At 43.6% G+C, this 18,824-nt stretch overlaps 1 non-coding gene across 1 annotated transcript; it reads left to right on the forward strand.

The window, feature by feature from the left end:
• Window positions 1–18,243: 18,243 nt before the first annotated feature.
• On the forward strand, window positions 18,244–18,350 carry LOC131757924 (U6 spliceosomal RNA). The gene has a single exon (XR_009336069.1). It is a non-coding gene; the product is annotated as a U6 spliceosomal RNA (small nuclear RNA).
• The last annotated feature ends 474 nt before the right edge of the window (window positions 18,351–18,824 follow it).

An 18,824-nucleotide genomic window follows, 5' to 3' on the forward strand; every position in this document is an offset into this window, starting at 1 on the left:
GGCATTTGGGTCACTTTCTATTTTCCCCTATTATGAACATGCTGCCATAAATATCTTTGTAAAAATGGCTTTTTTCCATCTGGATTATTACCTCAGGGTATTTTCCCAAAAGTGGGATTACCAAGTCAAAGGATATGAATGCTTCATAGCTCTTATGATAAATTGCCAACTTGCACTTGAGAAAAATAGGAACAAATTACAGAGTGGCCAACTGTGTGTGGGTTTTCCATGCAGAACCTAACTTAACAGGTTTTCTCGATCGTATTTATTTTTATTACTTTAATGTTGGCATTCCTTAGCTGTTCAAATCTGTATTTCTTTAGTTTTTACTCAGGCTGAACATTTTTTCATGTTACTTTATTATCTGTAAGAAACAAAAACAAGACATTTTTGTTACAGAAAAATCTATTCCTTATGATGATGTGGCGACATTATAAATTATAAGGGTGATATTAATTAAAGATGTTACCTGTCATTCTTTATATGTAAACAATATCTTCATATATTTTGATTAATCCTCAAGCAGAGTGCAGGTCTTAACCATAAATTTTCATAATTCTGTATCTACTTTAGCCCTTAAGACTTATTCATAATAATTAAAATAATTTTCTATTTTTTTCATTTCATTTAGTATTTTTTCTCTACCAAAAAGTCGAAATTATTTTATAATTGATTTGATTCACCTTGTTTCTGATATCTCCTATTGCTTTAAATATCGCAAATATATTTCTCTTCCATTGTAGAAATAAATATCCTATTTCATCCTCTTTTGATTTTTTTATGGTTTGTTTCATGGTCATTTGCAAGGTGCAAACCTGAGGTAAATTTCATTACTGCCTGGACTTCTGACATACGTGGCTAAATTCTTCCCTTATAACACTAACAGAGGATAAGAACACACAGTCTCTTGGTTCTGTGTGTGGTGGGTTGGTATGGACCAACTCAGAGTTCAGGATGCTACTCTACCATACGCCTCACCCTCCTGCAGGATTCCTTACTAACCAGACAGAGCGAGTAGAAGGGTGTTCATAAGCATCATGAGTGGAAGAAAATGCACACACACACAAACACAAATTTTAATGCATGTCTCCATATTGTTTCTTACACCACATGTGCATCTATAATGATCTCAAAATAAAAAGTCTAATCAGAAAAAAACTTTTAAAATGCATGGAAATTTAATAGGACATTTTCTTTGAAGTATTCACACCCTGACTCTCAGCAGAAGTCCAAAAGCTTAGCACAATGGTATGCTTCATTGCCAGTTCTGGTACTCAGGGCAGGGGCCGCCAAGAGGTGGGGTCTTCATCCTCAATCTCCCATTATTTGAGGAATCAGCTTTCAAACACTGCCATATTAAGGCCAAAGGCAGGTTTAGAAGTTCTGGATTTTAACCAGATTGCCAAATATTTATTAAGGGCCATAAGCAATCTTGCTTGAAAGTGGGGCACCAGCTGTCAAGCAAACAACTTGTAGCAGAGAAAATATTTTAAAGCTGCCAACAGCCTCTGCCCATTGCTACAGGTGAGGTTTAATTTTTGAAGCTGGGAAACTGTCCTTTTGGTACCTGATTGAATTTTGCATCCTAGAATTTAAGCGGGAATTGGTCCTCAGGCTGGCCTTCCTTTTCCTTTGGAAGGGCCTCCAAGGTGACCCTTTTAGTCATGCAGACAGAGATAAACCAATTTCTTTTTTTTTTAACATCTTTATTGGAGTATAATTGCTTTACAATGGTGTGTTAGTTTCTGCTTTACAACAAAGTGAATCAGTTATACATATACATATGTTCCCATATCTCTTCCCTCTTGCATCTCCCTCCCTCCCACCCTCCCTATCCCACCCCTCTAGGTGGTCACAAACCACCTAGCTGATCGCCCTGTGCTATGCGGCTGCTTCCCACTAGCTATCTATTTTACGTTTGGTAGTGTATATATGTCCATGCCACTCTCTCACTTCGTCCCAGCTTGCCCTTCCCCCTCCCCATATCCTCAAGTCCATGCTCTAGTAGGTCTGTGTTTTATTCCCATCCTACCATTAATCTCTTCATGACATTTTTTTTTCTTAGATTCCATATATATGTGTTAGTATACGGTATTTGTTTTTCTCTTTCTGACTTACTTCACTCTGTATGACAGACTCCAGGTCCATCCACCTCACTACAAATAACTCAATTTCGTTTCTTTTTATGGCTGAGTAATATTCCATTGTATATATGTGCCACATCTTCTTTATCCATTCATCTGTTGATGGACATTTAGGTTGCTTCCATGTCCTGGCTATAGTAAACAGAGCTGCAATGAACATTTTGGTACATGACTCTTTATGAATTATGGTTTTCTCAGGGTATAAACCAATTTCTTACCCCTTTTTCTTCAGACAGCCCACAACCAGTCAGGGCTTTGGATGTTAACTTTTCTATTCACTAATGAAAATTTGGTTTTTATTTTAGCAGGACTGCACCTTTGCAAATAAATTATTTTAAAATGTGAATTTAAACTGTTCAGTCCCTGAAAAATATTTCTTGTTTATGAGAGATATTTCTATTTTCTCTACCTCCAGTGTTTATTCCCAGGAGATTGCTAGACCAGCTCATGCCAGGAGAAACATCAGGCCTGATGATCTCCTCACACTGAAGAAAGAGGATCTGGACTGGGCTTGGCAGGTGCCCCTTGGCCTGGCCAGTTGGGACCCCACATTTGGGGCTCTGCCTCTGCTGCTATTACTGCCTCTAGCTCAGCAGCCCCAGACCCTGAAACAATCTAGCCACTAGGAGCACAGATTGGAGTTTGAACCCCAATTCTATCACTATATCCCTGTATGACCTTGAGCAACTCACTTTACCTCTCCGGACTCAGTTTCCTCATTTGCAAAATGGGGAAAGTATTACCTACTTAGAGGGGTGCTAATACAATGTTAGTTTTGCCCCCAGTCTGCACCCTGGGTTGGGGGGCTTTGCCATCCTGTAACATACAAATTGACATCCCGTCAGCCAAAGGAGCTGATAAGCAAGAGAGACAGCCTCTCACCCCCGCCCCATCCCACTGGATATGCCAGCAGAACCAGATCTCTGCAGCAGCCACCTGGGAGCTGCTAAGTATGTGGAAGGCATAGGAATACTCCCCGAGACCTCAGTTTATCCATCTTATCACAGACAATTTGGGAGATCTTCGCTGCGATCCTCCTCTCCCTCAGGTGCACAGACTTGCAGGTGACACCAAGGCTGACCTTAGTATCCCTCACATCCTGGCCAGGGACATACAAAGACACCTGGAGGGGCAAATATTCTCTGCCCAGTGGGCCACCTCACTGAGTGGGCCCTTTACCCCCTAGTAGGAGAGCTAGACACAAGCGTGCATGCCCGTGTACACACACCCACCCCTTTTTGTATGCACACAGATTAGTATACATGCATTTTTCACCTACATCCACATTCACAAACAGAAACACACACACACCTATTTGGACACACGTACAAATACAGGCAAACACACTTGTCCCCCAGAATATGCACGCACTCATTCTCAAGCAACCTACCTGTACACTGACATGCTTACACACCGTCACGCCTGTTCTCACACCCCCTTCCACGTGAATGTGCACATGTGTGCACACACACACACACACACACCTGAGGACATACACATGGTGAAGCGGGCTCAGACCAATGGCCCTGCGTCTCATCAGAGTGTGTGACAAGCTAGTGTGTGTCTTAAGTCCAGTTGCCCAGAAGCAGATCCTGAGATGAGACGGAGTGTACAAGTGATTGATTGGGGAAGTGCTCCCCGGGGAGTTCAGTAAGTCAGACAAGCAGGATAGGGAAGAGGAGGAAGCTAGATGAAGCGACTGTACGTGAAGTTGCACCTCGCCCTGATCCTTGGTGGTGCTCTGAAGCACAGATCACCCCTCATGGTGTCTCTCAAGAGGCAAGGAAACTATCTGTCATCCTGCACCGGTAACTCAGAAGCGTCCTGCAGCAGTAACTCGAACCACCTGAACGCCTCCAGAGCCAGAAGAGCCCGCATCCTTCTGACAGCCCGACAAACAGCTGGGTCCTGGACCCCAGCGAAATGCTCATAAACATAGCCTCATCTCTCCGTTATGCAAACATCAGATCCACTTCCACACAAACTGACACGTAAATGAAAGATTTATGTGTCACTGACACATAAATGAAAGATTTGGGGAAGAGGGAAATCCTGTGGTAAATGAAACCCTGGCCACCAGGACCAAAGACACCCACCCCACTTGACAACTTTCAGCACATTTCGGTGCCTGCGAAGGTAGAACCACCTCCCACTCTCTCCCGAAGGGCTTGGCATCCAACCTTCCACTAGTTTTATGAACTTAGGTAAGTTTCCCATCCTTTCTGCACCTCAGCTTCCTCATCTGAAAATGAGGATAATAATAGTATCATTAGATAATAATAGTATGCTTACTAGAGTGGGCTCTCCATGTCCACTGGTCCTGAATCCAACAGCACTACATCATTTTATACAAGGGACTTGAGCATTCAGCAGATTTTGGTACCTGTGGAGGGATCCTGGACATAGAACAATATACCACAGTGTGGGTAGTTTAAACAGAAACCTATCTTAGAGTTCTGGAGGCTGGAAGTCTGAAATCAAGGTGTTGGCAAGACTGCTTCCTTCTGAGGCTTCTCTCCTTGCTTGTAGATGGCCTTCTTCTCCCTGTGTGTTGGCAGTCTTCCCTGTATGTGTATCTGTGTGTCCAAATTTTCCCTTTTCATCAGGACACCAGTCATACTGGATTAGTGCCACCCTACTGAGCTCAATTAACTTGATTATCTCCATAAAGACCCCTATCTCCTAATAAGGGCCCATTCTGAGGTATTGCGATAGAATTGAAGACACAGTCTGACCCCTAACACCGTATAGGTTGTCATGAGGATTAAAATGAGTTAGGTTTTGTGAAGTGCTTAGATCAGTGCCTCGCAGACAGTAAGCCCTATACACATTTTGCAATGATTATTATGATGAAGAAGAAGTAGAAAAATTACATCAACTTGAGAACTTTTGTACTGTGTAATAGTAAGATGTAAAAGTGGTTGCAATAGAACTACCATATGACCCAGCATTCCCACTACTGGGCATATACCCTGAGAAAACCATCATTCAAAAAGAGTCATGTACCACAATGTTCATTGCAGCCCTATTTACGATAGCCAGGACATGGAAGCAACCTAAGTGTCCATCAACAGATGAATGGATAAAGAAGATGTGGCACATATATACAATGGAATATTACTCAGCCATAAAAAGAAATGAAACTGAGTTATTTGTAATGAGGTGGATAGACCTGGAGTCTGTCATACAGAGTGAAGTCAGTCAGAAGGAGAAAAACAAATACCGTATGCTAACACATATATATGGAATCTAAAAAAAAAAATGTCATGAAGAGATTAGTGGTAGGATGGGAATAAAACACAGACCTACTAGAGCATGGACTTGAGGATATGGGGAGGGGGAAGGGTAAGCTGTGACAATGTGAGAGAGTGGCAGGGACATATACACACTACCAAATGTAAATTAGACAGCTAGTGGGAAGCTGCAGCATAGCACAGGGAGTTCACCTCTGTGCTTTGTGACCACCTACAGGGGTGGGATAGGGAGGGTGGGAGGAAGGGTGACACAAGAGGGAAGAGATATGGGAACATATGTATATGTATAACTGATTCACTTTGTTGTAAAGGAGAAACTAACACACTATTGTAAAACAGTTATACTCAAATAAAGATGTTAAAAAAAAAAAGAATATAACTTAAAACCTTAAAAAAAAAAGTGGTTGCAAAATGATTGTAACACAAAATATAATAAGTTTTATAACACACAAAATGTGAAGGAAAAGACAAAACCTGTCCAAAAGTGTTTACTCCCTGGTTCCACCAGCATGTGGAGTGTTTGAGCCTAGCCTGTGTGCCACAAAACTGAGCCCACCAGGTGGGCAAAATTAACCCACTGTTAGACAACTCTTATTTACACTTTCCCACTTCAGCTCACGATAAACAAGCAAAACTCACCTCAGACTGAAAATCAACAGTAAAGGGACAGAAAAAGAGGCCTTGCCTCAAGGAATCTTCTTTTGTTTTTTTTCATTAACTCACCACCCTGAGATCACAGAACCCAGGAGAAAGGTGAGAAAAATCTTTGAGTGCATTGTTGAGTTCCAGGCTCAGGGTAGCTTCCAGGATAAATACTATAAATGTACATTTATATTGTGTGGGCCAATCAGGAAGCCCTGTGTCTTTGCTTGCCCTAGGAAATGGAAATTACTTCCTCCAGGACTCCTGGCAGGTGCGCGGAGGCTGAGCTCGTTGAATGAACCACACAATAGTGGTGACTGGTGGGAGACACTGGAATTGAATCCCAGTGTTTTTCACCCACAGCTCTGCTTCCGTCACTGACTGGCACCTCCAATTTGCCCCTGCGGGCCTGGAGGGGCAACTACACCCAAAGGCCAGGCCTGGAGGTCACTGTGGCCTCAGCCAGGCAGCTATTGCTTCAAGGGCTCATTGAATATAAATGCAGTTATTGCATTTAATGTAATGCAATTATTAACATAGATTATTTTGAATTGGATGAACATTACATCAGATGTATTCCGCTATGAGTAACAGAAAATCTAACAGATTCAAACAAATACAGGCATTCATTACTTGCTAACAAGAAAATGAGAAGAGGGTGATCCTAGGTTTGGTTTGACAGCATAATGAGGCCATCGAGGAACCAAGAATGTCTATCTTTCCATGCTCCCGTCTTTGGCTTGTTGGCTTTTGCTGCCCTGGTACCACTACCTTCTTGCTTCATCTCTCCTATGCAGGGAGGGAGCAGCCCCCTGCTACTGCTAATTTCTGGGTTGTTTAATCCATCCACTGTTTTTCTTCTCAGCAACTCTTTAATTGCTTAAACAATTTCCTACATTAAAATCCTTCTGTCATAATAACTAAAATGACTTTGTTTTCTCAATTAAAACCTGACTGGTCACACAGCTAACACAGAAACAAACTCAAATCCTCAGGGAGCAACACTTGAGGAGTGCATACATGCTTAAGGAGAACACGAAGATAAGTTCTGGTAGAAATCAACAAAACTCAAAGTAGGCAATAAGAAAATGAAGCATGTGATCACATGATGATGGTAGCACCCTTGACAAGTGAGAAGGTGAAAGAGGCCAGTCCCCTTTCTAGTATGTTCTGTACAGGGCACCTGGACAAGGAGGTGAGTAGGGGCTCAGATTCAGCCTGTGATTCGGTCAGCGCACTATGCACCCTGCATGGGGCTAGTCTCCCAAGGAAAGGGCACTTTTTAATCATTTGCACAAAGGTTTCTCTAATTCTCATTGGTTGGCCTTGGCCCTGTCCAGAGTTGCCAAAACTCACGGCAGGCAAAAGAATGAAGAGGAGCAGGAAGAAATATCAACAGAGCATAAAATGAGGCCCGCCTGAACCCTCAAGAGCTTCATGTAAGGTTTTTAATGTTCCAAGAACACAAGAGGAAGGGAGTTTTAAGAAGGAGGCTCCCTGTCCAGAGGCAAGGCTGGAGTATAAAATGGAGACGGTCCATCCTCCAGAGGAGCAGAGAGAGGCCGAGCCCACAGCAGCCCTGCTGGAAGGCGCCTCGTTAGAAGGAAACCCATACGTGCAGCTATTGGGGCCTGCTCCCAATAGCTGCAGACTTTTCTTTCCTTTTCTTTTCTTTTCTTTTTTCTTTTTGTTTCTCTTTCATTTGGGAAGGTGGCCCAAATTAGAAATTTAGAACTTAGAAAGTCAACTTTGACCTCGGGTGTGGGCTTAATAGTCCCTCTTACAAAATAGCAGGACTCCCAGACAGACCTGGAACACACCATTATTTCTGGAAGTCCTCAAACGGGAGCCTGCCATGTACTCACAGCTGATCTATGCAGCTGCCACCAGGCATCAGCCCTCCCTTCCTCTGGACCCCACATCTTATTTGTCCGTATCCCCCACCCTTAAAGCTGCTTGCAGGAGCCTCAGCTCCACCAGCCCATGGGGGGATGCCTCCATCTGTGCTACATGTGCTGTGACGGATGCTCCCAAAGCCACCGTCCTCGGGTGCCCTCACAGTGCTAGACCCTATGCAGAAGTGGGGAGGTGGTCTCCCCAGCTCTGTGCTTCACCTCATCACCTGGGTCCCAAAGCAGCTCTGCCAGCACCCAGAGTCTCACCAAGTGGCCCTATCAACTCCTAGAGCACCCCACTCCCGGGCCTGGGCAACCTGAGAAACCCGGGTGCTAGCAGGGACCTCTGTGTCCTCCAGAGACTCAGCCCACCAAGCTGAACCTCCAGCAGACACCATACCACCCACCTCACTTCCTCTTCCTTTTTACTCTCTCTGGCCACCAAAAAATCCTCTGTTTAGCAAAAACTCACACATACTGATGTGCCTGAGAGAAACACAGAGTACCAGCTGCATCAGCGGCCAATAAAAGACCCTCTGGTACACTTGGCAGAAGGGATGGAGGTCTCTCCTTGCCGGGGGAAGGCATTAGGTAGGGGCTGTGCAGAGTTCAAAGAAATATGGGCGGAGACATTTCCTGCCTCCGTTTGACCGCCAGGCCTGTAGATGGTGCAGCAGCAATGCCCTGGAACCGTGGACGCTCCCTGACAGAATGGGGTTTGGGTGGTGGCCCTCCAGCTCCCTCTCCTCTGCTCTCATCTCTGGACTTCTTCTCCCTCTTCCATTTCAAAAAGGATTGGGAGACACTGGCCCACCCTTAGGGGTTAGCAAGATATATATATACATACATATATTTGTTTGCACAGCCAAGCAAAAGGGTAGGGCTGAGTCAAAGATGGTTTGACCCTCTAACCCTTGTGCATTCACCTGTTAACGCAGCCTTGGGAGAAGACATGACTGGAAAAGATAACCCCATGGGACCCTACTATATCAGTTCAGGAGACAAAGGAAGGGTTTGAGAACCCTTGCTGATGTCTGCTCAGTAACACAACTGAATTTTTCCAATGAGAAATGAGAAAGCAAAAAATTTTCTAAGAGGGACTCAACTATTTCTCTTTTAAAAACATAATGTTCTGCTTGAATATGTTTTTACAGTCTTTTTAAAAGCTTCACACACATTGTCAGAAGTCCTGTTAGATGTAAGACCCCCAAGCAGTAAGGAGGACCATAAATACTGTAAATAGGAGTTTAAAAATTCATTCAACAAACTTGATAAACTCAAGTTTTGTATTCAGATAGGAGGAGCTAGACAGATGAAAATTCCTCCTTTCTAGTTGGGAAAGGTTCATCCTAAGGATTTCTGGGCTCGACATACAGGAATTCTTCCCTTTTGTGCCAGGAAAGACAGACTCAGGCCTACAGAGCATAGAGGCAGGGAACCAGGCTCTTAGGGGAAGCTAACTGCTGGCTGAGAGCGTGAAACATCCCTAGTTGTCTAAATGCATGTCCCAGACAAGGCAAGCAAGAGTCACTATCATCTATTGCAATCTGGGAGGAGGAACCAGGGATGGGTAAACAGAAGCTGATTCTTCCTATGTTTTTATATTTCTTTAAATCTTACTCCTAACATAGTAGTCTATCTAACAAACATATATTGTATTAATAAGAGTTAACTCTGTAGTGTTTTTGGTTTTTATAGAGCTTTGGAAAAGGAAGCTATATGGTCTTTCAGGCCCCCAGGGCTATGGGAAGCCCAGATAGGGACCCCGATGACCCATAGCAGGTACTCGGACTGAAAGCACCCTGCTTAGGAGGATGTCTAGAATCACCCAGCTAACCGAAGAGGTAACAACAAATAGCACAACTCCTACCTAACCGAGGCATGGGGTGAGGGTCCAGAAAACAGCTACCTAATCACACCAGTAACTTAGACAAAGCAAAGGGGAAATAGATAAGAGCACACGTTTTCCTGTTGATGTCCCACAGCTGCTTCCACCCACACCTTTGGATTAAGAATGATGGACAGGAGAACTACCTTCTGCCAATTAATTCCAGAGTGTAATTTGTAGCCTGGGCCCATCCTGGAAGATCCTGTGCTGCTAACAAACCATGACACTGCTTTAATTTCTCCTTTGCCCCCGCACTTTATTAAAACCTGGAGTGGGTTCCATCAAATATCCCTTCAAGGGAAAAACAGAGAGAGGGAGAGAAATGGAGCAACATTTGTCTCAATGCAATATGAAAGATTAGAGTTTGCTGGATAAAGAGGGAGAGGGGAGGGGGTAGAAATTCTTGTGAAACACACGCACGAACAGGGACACACACACACACACACACACACACAATTTCTCTTTTGCAATGACCTCCTTATGCCCCATCCATCAGCCTGGGGTTGGCTTATTCTAACTAGCAGATTCCTTTATTCAGTATAACAGGCCCATCAGACACAATCTGCATGCCAATTACTGGCACAGACCCCTTGATACCAAAAAATGTAAATTAGCTGTCAAGGAAAAGCTTCAGCTGGCCAGGTCTCTTTCTTGCTCTCCATTTCCAGCTCATATACACACTCACTCTGCTGAGCACCTAGCTCTCACCAGTGAGTCCCCAGTGGAAAAAGTCATCTAAGAAATACAAACATATTTTATTATTATTAGTATTAGTTGCTGACTTTCTCAGTACAATGTGAAATTCACCAGTGGGCGAAAGCTGCTTAGGGCAGAAATGGGTGAGAGAGGTTGATTTCTGATAATTGCATTTCTCTGGGAGCAGATCAAGGCGTCCCATGAAAGGACATTCAAAGAAATGTGAGGATAAGGGCAAAGAAAACAGACAAGGAATGGGATTCTGTAACCAAGATAACAATCAGAACTTTCACACTTAGGAACGGGCCTAGGCAGAGTTGAGGGGACAGAGGTGAGACACGCTCCAGGAACAAGCCTGCAAGACTGCTTTGCATTCTAATCAGCTATCACAAAGCCAGGCTGCAGCCAACCTAGAGGGCTTCTTATGGACACAGAAACACTCCAGTGTGTTTTCAACCCAACTTAAGCATGCTACCCACAAGGTTTCTGTCCTGCTGCTCCCAGAATCTCCAAAAGAGCACATTTGATTATACAGTTCCTCTTGTCTTTTTCCCAAAATGAGTCACAGGGGTAGGAGTTTATTTTCTACTGCCAAGAGTCCATGTTGAATTTCATTTGATGGGACAAAGGACACCACATGGATCACTGTGACTTCAGAGTGATACACTGGGAGATTCAGGGCATCCCCTTCACTCAGGGGCATGTCCAGCCCAATGTTGGGGAGGCCCTTATCCTTAAAATTTTCAGTGAGGAATATCTCTGTATTAACGATTTTTGTTGCATGGATCCATCCATGCAAACAACAAATTTTTTTTCATAAAATATTTTCATTATCACACAATTCAATACTTACTCAAAATCTGGATTCCTTCCATGGCAAGTGGAAAATATCTTTACTTCTAAACAAACTGTGTTTTCTTCCCATGCATTCTGGCAGCTAAAATTGTCAGCTAGGAAAGTCTGGAGTTTTTTAGATGCACAATTTTTAGAGCATGATGTAAAAAGAGCTTAATTTGTCCAACTGAATGCCTACTATGTTCCTGAGACCTAAATGTGTGACAAAGATTGTAGCAAGAATGAACGAATGCCAGGAACTAAGCCAGGTACTGCAAATAGGTTGGTGAATAAGACACATGCCTTGACCTTGAGGAACTCAAGGTCAGATCTAGTTGAAATCCTCATCACTCACTTCTTTTCCCTGTATGTATTTTGCAGCTGGCATTAATAAATGACTTGTCCATTTCATGCTAGGAACTCTTGTATGAATTGCCAGTAAGAAGGCCACTGCATGCAGTACCCTACGAGCAAGTGAAACCAGACTAAGCACAAGGGAAAAAAGTGCCAGGCATGTGTGCTGTCTATTGATTAATTTTAAAAGATAAAAGTGAATACACACATCTTGAGTTGAGTGTCCTGTGAGGAGCTTCAGCGCACATCCCGAGCTGAGGTGTCAGCTCAGCCGTTTCACGAGGAACTCTGGTCTGAAGGGCCGGGGGCAAGGCCTCTGCACAGGGCCCGGTATGAGCAAGTGAGAGAGACTAAGCACAAAAGGAAAAAAGGTGGATGGGCTAGGGCTGAAGTGAGATTGCCAGATTTAGGTCCTTTCCAGATGAAGTGTGGATCCTCTAGCAACAGGAGTAATGGAACATTTCCCTAAATCTGCCCTCATGTTTTTCCTTGATTGATCTGTGAGTATGGAACACTTCAAAACTGAATAGTGTGAAGAGAGAGCACCTCCAAGATGGCAGAGGAATAAGACGTGGAGATCACCTTCCTCCCCACAAATACATCAAAAATACATCTAATGTGGAACAACTCCTACAGAACACCTACTGAACACTGGCAGAAGACCTCAGAATTCCCAAAAGCCGTGTGGCTGACAGGGTCTTGGTGCCCCAGCCGGCTGTCAGGCCTGAGCCTCTGAGGTGGGAGAGCCAAGTTCAGGACATTGGTCCACCAGAGAACTCCCAGCCCCATGTACTATCAATCAGCAAGAGCTCTGCCAGAGATCTCCATCTCAACGCTAAGACCCAGCTCCACTCAACGACCAGCAAGCTCCAGTGCTGGACACCCCATACCAAAACACTAGCAAGACAAGAATACAACCCCACCCATTAACAGAGAGGCTGCCTAAAATCATACTAAGTTCACAGACACCACAAAACACAATAACGGATGTGGTACTGCAACCAGAAAGACAAGATCCAGCCCCACCCACCAGAACACAGGCACCAGTCCCCTCCACCAGAAAGCCTACACAACCCACTGAACAAACCTTACCCACTGGGGGCAGACACCAAAAACAACAGGAACTATGAACCTGCAGCCTGCAAAAAGGAGACCCAAAAAACAGTAAGTAAGCAAAATGGGAAGACAGAGAAATATGCAGCAGATAAAGGAGCAAGCTAAAAACCCACCAGACCAAACAAATGAAGAGGAAATAGGCAATCTACCTGAAAAAGAATTCAGAGTAATGATAGCAAAGATAATCCAAATCTTGGAAATAGAACGGAGAAAATACAAGAAAGGATTAAGAAGGACCTAGAATAATTAAAGAGCAAACAAACAATGATGAATAACACAGTAAATGAAATTAAAACTTCTCTAGAAGGAATCAATAGAAGAATAACTGAGGCAAAAGAATGGATAAGTTACCTGGAAGATAAAATAATGGAAATAACTACTGCAGAGCAGAATAAAGAAAAAAGAATGAAGACAATTGAGACAGTCTCACAGACCTCTGGGGCAACAATAAATGCAGCAACATTCTAATTATGGGGGTCCCAGAAGAAGAAGAGAAAATGAAAGGGACTAAGAAAATATTTGAAGAGACTATAATTGAAAACTTCCCTAATATGGGAAAGGAAATAGTCAATCAAGTCTAGGAAGTGCAGAGAGTCCCATACAGGATAAATCCAAGGAGAAACACACCAAGACACATAAATCAAACCATCAAAAATTAAATACAAAGAAAAAATATTGAAAGCAGCAAGGGAAAAGCAACAAATAACATACAAGGGAATCCCTATAAGGTTAACAGCTGATCTTTCAGCAGAAAGTCTGAAAGCCAGAAAGGTGTGGCAAGACATATTTAAAGTGATGAAAGGGAAACACCTACAATCAAGATTACTCTATGCAGCAAGGATCTCATTCAGATTTGATGGAGAACTTAAAACCTTTCCAGACAAGCAAAAGGTAAGAGAATTCAACACCACCAGACCAGCTTTACAACAAATGTTAAAGGAACTTCTCTAGGCAGGAAACACAAGAGAAGGAAAAGACCTACAATTACAAACCCAAAACAATTAAGAAAATGGTAATAGGAACATACATATCAATAATTACCTTAAGTGTAAATGGATTAAATGCTCCCACCAAAAGACACAGACTGGCTGAATGGATACAAAAGCAGGACTATATATATGCTGTCTACAAGAGACCCACTTTAGACCTAGGGACACATGAAGACTGAAAGTGAGAGGATGGAAAAAGATACTCCATGCAAATGGAAATCAAAAGAAAGCTGGAGTAGCAATTCTCATATCAGACAAAATGGACTTTAAAATAAAGACAATTACAAGAGACAAAGAAGGACACTACATAATGATCAAGGGATCAATCCCAGAAGAAGGTATGACAACTATAAATATATATGTACCCAGCATAAGAACACCTCAATACATAAGGTAAATGCTAACATTCATAAAAGGGGAAATCGACAGTAACACAATAATAGTAGGGGATTTTAACACCCCACTTTCACCAATGGACAGATCATCCAAAATGAAAATAAATATGGAAACACACGCTTTAAATGACACATTAAACAAGATGGATTTAATTGATATTTATAGGACATTCCATCCAAAAACAACAGAATACACTTTCTTCTCAAGTGCTCATGGAACATTCTCCAGGATACATCAGATCTTGGGTCACAAATCAAGCCTTGGTAAATTTAAGAAAATAGAAATCATATCTTTTCCAACAGCAATGCTATGAGACTAGATATCAGTTACAGGGAAAAACTGTAAAACATACAAACACATGGAGGCTAGACAATATGTTACTACATAACCAAGAGATCACTGAAGAAATCAAAGAGGAAGTCAAAAAGGACCTACAAACAAATGACAATGAAAACACGACAACCCCAAACCTATGGGATGCAGCAAAAGCAGATCTAAGAGGGAAGTCTATAGTAATACAATCCTACCTCAAGACACAAGAAACATCTCAAATAAACAACCTAACCTTACACCTAAAACAATTACAGAAAGAAGAAAAAAAAAAACCCAAAGTTAGCAGAGGAAAGAAATCATAAAAATCAGATCAGAAATAAATGAAGCCCACGTGTCACGAAGACTGCTCACCTAGAGACCGAGCTCCACAGATAAAGAAGCCACCGCAAATAGAAGACGGCACACTGTAACGAAGAGTAACCCCCCGTTTGCCACGACTAGAGACAGCCCGCGGGCAGCAATGAAGACCCAACGCAGCCAAAAATAAATAAATAAATAAATTTATTTATTTTTAAAACTGGAAAAAAATGTATTAAAACTACTTGAATGTACTCTTAAAAAAAGAATCCTGTTAGGACACAAAGTGTCTCACAGAAACACCAAAACCTCCCAGGCCATGGGAAAAGCAAAACCAAAGCCACTTCGAGACAGAGACACTCTCTCCTCCCCGTAGAGTGGCTCCTCAGCTTCTCTGACTACCGCCACCCCCTTCCCACCCTCCAATCAGCCACCTCTGAGTTTCCTCCCTTCCTAAACTTCACCTAGCCCTTTATCGCCACCCCAGACACAAATCAGCCAGTCTTTGCGTTCCAGTGCCTACCATGAACTGAAACTTGGTATCACTTAGATTCCCCAGAGAGGGCATCTGATCAGTCCAGCTCTCCTTTTCTGCACCAGGCCAGCTGGCCAGTGAGCTCCCCTTAGATGAGGTGCATACTCCTGTGCCAATCAGCTACACTGGGGGTTGGTCAGGTGCCTGCTGTCCACCCAGCAGGGGCTGTGGGTGAAGGAAGATTCTCTAAGAAGGGAGGTATCCCCAGATGTGCCGAATACAGTGGTATTATTAAACAGACTAATTCTACAAATATTCATTGCGAAAATGCTAAATGCACAGCAAGAGAAGAGGACTGAGGCTTAAAACGCCCCCATTTTGGAGGAAACAGGTTGAAAAGGACCAGCATGAGAAGCAGAAGTTTCCATCACTTTAGATGTGACAATATAGGGAGAAGAGAATTTTGAGAAATGTATTCATTTCTTATTGCTGCTGTAACAAATTACCACAAACTTAGTGGCTTAAAGCAGTACAAATTTATTCTCTTAAAGTTCTAGAGGGAAAGAAAATGAAATGGGCTTTATGAGGCTAAAATTAAGTATTGGCGGAGCTGTGTTACTTTTGAAGGCTCTAAGGGATAATCCATTCCTTGCCTTTCCTAGCTACTAGAGGCTGCCAGCATTCCTTGGCTCGTGGCCCGGCATCACTCTGCTTCCATCATTACAGCTTCTCCCGGAATTAGACTCTCCTGTCTCCTCCCTCTTTTCCTTATAAAGACCCTTGTGATGACATTGGGTCCACCCAGATAATCCAGAATAATCTCCCCATCTCAAGATCCTTAACTTGGTCACATCTACAAAGTCCTTTTTGCCATATAAGGTAACATATTCACAGGTTCCAGGAGTTAGAACATGGATATCCTTGGAGGGTCATTATTCTGTCTCCCACAAGAAGGATATGTTGGTCACAGAAGACAAACCCCACCACTAGCCTAAGGAACAGCCACTGCATCTCAGTCAGCCTCATCTGAGTCCTTCAAAAATATCATTTTCGGGCTTCCCTGGTGGCACAGTGGTTGAGAATCCGCCTGCCGATGCAGGGGATGCGGGTTCGTGCCCCAGTCCGGGGCACGGGGCGCAGAGCGGCAGGGCCCGTGAGCCACGGCTACTGGGCCTGCGCGTCCGGAGCCTGTGCTCCGCAATGGGAGAGGCCACAACAGTGAGAGGCCCGCGTACCGCAAAAAAAAAAAAAAAAAAAAAAAAAAAAAATATCATTTTCACAGAATGGAAGAAATGGAGAAATGGAAACCAAATGTCAAAAGATTAGAGGCATGCAGGTGGTGAAAATGAGGAGGGAGAAATGCTGATCATTCCTAGGAAAAGTCCAGCAAAGGAAGATGAGAACTATAAGGACAAGAAGCAACAGAGTCATTGAGGTATGAAAGTTGGCGGGGAGAAGACCCCTCGAGACATGAGGAGGCAGAAATAGACCAAGCCTTGAGGGTCCAGGCTTGAAGGTACCTTTGGGGAAATGCCATGGAGAGGCCCCAAGAGGAAGAGAAGTTCAGCACAACTCAGAGTCTCCAGCTGAGGCTGGATGTTGACTCCACCTCCATGACTTTCCTGAGCAGCCCCAAGGCCTGGTTAAAGAGCAAAAGGCAAACAGAGGAGACAGTTGGATTAGATGGTTTCATGGAGGCTCTGAGAAGTGAGCGATGCTGTGCTGCTGGAGAGAGCAACAGTAGAACAGCTGAGAAGGCAGAGAAACCAGGGAAGGCTGGGGAGTGGAGAACTGAAGTGGGAGGAGGAGCCAGACAGCAGCCTAGGGAAGGGCTCCATCGGTACCTGCGGAGTGACAGCACACACGGAAGAATAAACAGCCAATCCCTAGCCCCTGTGCTGCTGGTCAGCTGGGTGTGATATAGGATCTGCGGCCGCAGAGGAGTGGTTGCGATTGGATGGGGGGCGGGGCTGCAGATAAACAGCATCACATCCCTAACCAGGCCACACCCAAGGCTCACAGAGCTACACAGATGAGGGTCCCCGGTTTTCTTGCAGGATCCATTAGGTCACCACAGTCGAAGGAGTCCCTGGCCGCCCAGAAGGAAGGAATCAAGGTTATCTCATCAGCTTCCACCAAGTGGTCTATCATTATTTAGCCCTGTATCTTTTTTGCTGGGGTCGGGCTGGGGGGACAGTTTTATACACTGTCTCCACCTGCCATGAAAATGTTTATCCAGGTTTGTCAGATGGACACTGGCAGAAAGCACATTTCTCCTCCCAGGGAAAAGAAAGATGTCACTGAAATTATCTTGGGTTCCATAGGTGACATTAGTACAGCCAGACTGCAAAACATCAAGTGCCAATTTTCATGTTAGTTTCTGCTGCGCTAAATGGAAATCCTACCCTTGTGTCGATTATGTTGGTGAGAAAATTCCCCCAGCCGCTGGCCCGGTGTGGGGCTGCACCTGGGCCCAGGGGCCACTTATCTGCCGTGTAGGTGAATTCTGCGTTGCTTGGCTCTAGAGGAAAATGCATCTTACATAAGGTTCTGCTCCACAGATAAGTCTGTTAATATGCCTCAGACTGCCTTGGCATCGGCTATTATCACAGATACATGCAACGTACATCGTTTTTATCAGTGTGCATTGTACTTGGGGTTGAAAAAAAATAAAAATAAAAAAGGAAGAGAGCAAGAGGGAGGAGATGTGGGAGCACGTGTGTATGTATAACTGATTTAGTTTGTTGTAGAGGGAAAACTAACACACTATTGTAAAACAATTATACTCCAATAAAGATGTTAAAAAAAAAAAAAAAAAGGAAGAGAGACCACAGGATGTCATTTGTTATTTTTTTTAAAAGAAAAAAAAAATGTTTGCTACAGATTCCACCCATACCACATATTATTCCCAATGAATAAATTGGAACATCGTGCTCGCTTCGGCAGCACATATACCAAAACTGGAGTGACACAGAGAAGATTAGCAAGGCCCCTGTGCAAGAATGACATGCAAATTCATGAAGCATTCCATATCTTTTTTTAAAAAAAAAACTGGAGCATCAAACACACATTAGTCAAATATGTGGGTTTTTCAGAATGGACTTTTCCATAGTTCAGTGTGATTGAGTAGCACGTGTAGGGCATCATACCTGAGCGAAATGCTGCCTGCCACGACTCTGCCCCATCTTTTAAATGTATGGGGTATTTTTTCCCAAAAATGAAAGAAGAGGATTTGGTAATGAATTCTTTGAGCTGAGGGAACGGAGGGAAAGTGGGGACCTAGTGTGAAACTGGGCCATTTCTGCTTTCATATCCAGGAATTGATCAATCTGGGGAAACGGAGGCAGCTCAATCAGATGTTTGCTCCAATAGAAGCCAGCTTTGCAGCACAGGGAGTCCCAGCAGCACTGCTGGCAGAACTCCTGTCCCTCCTTGGAAGACCCTCCCCTGCATGGGGCGTTCAAACAGTGCGACGCTGTTTGGGGGTGTTCGGGTAGTGATCGGACAGTAA

Source organism: Kogia breviceps, chromosome 5 (genome assembly GCF_026419965.1).
Source record: "Kogia breviceps isolate mKogBre1 chromosome 5, mKogBre1 haplotype 1, whole genome shotgun sequence".
NCBI classification, from domain to species: domain Eukaryota; kingdom Metazoa; phylum Chordata; class Mammalia; order Artiodactyla; family Physeteridae; genus Kogia; species Kogia breviceps.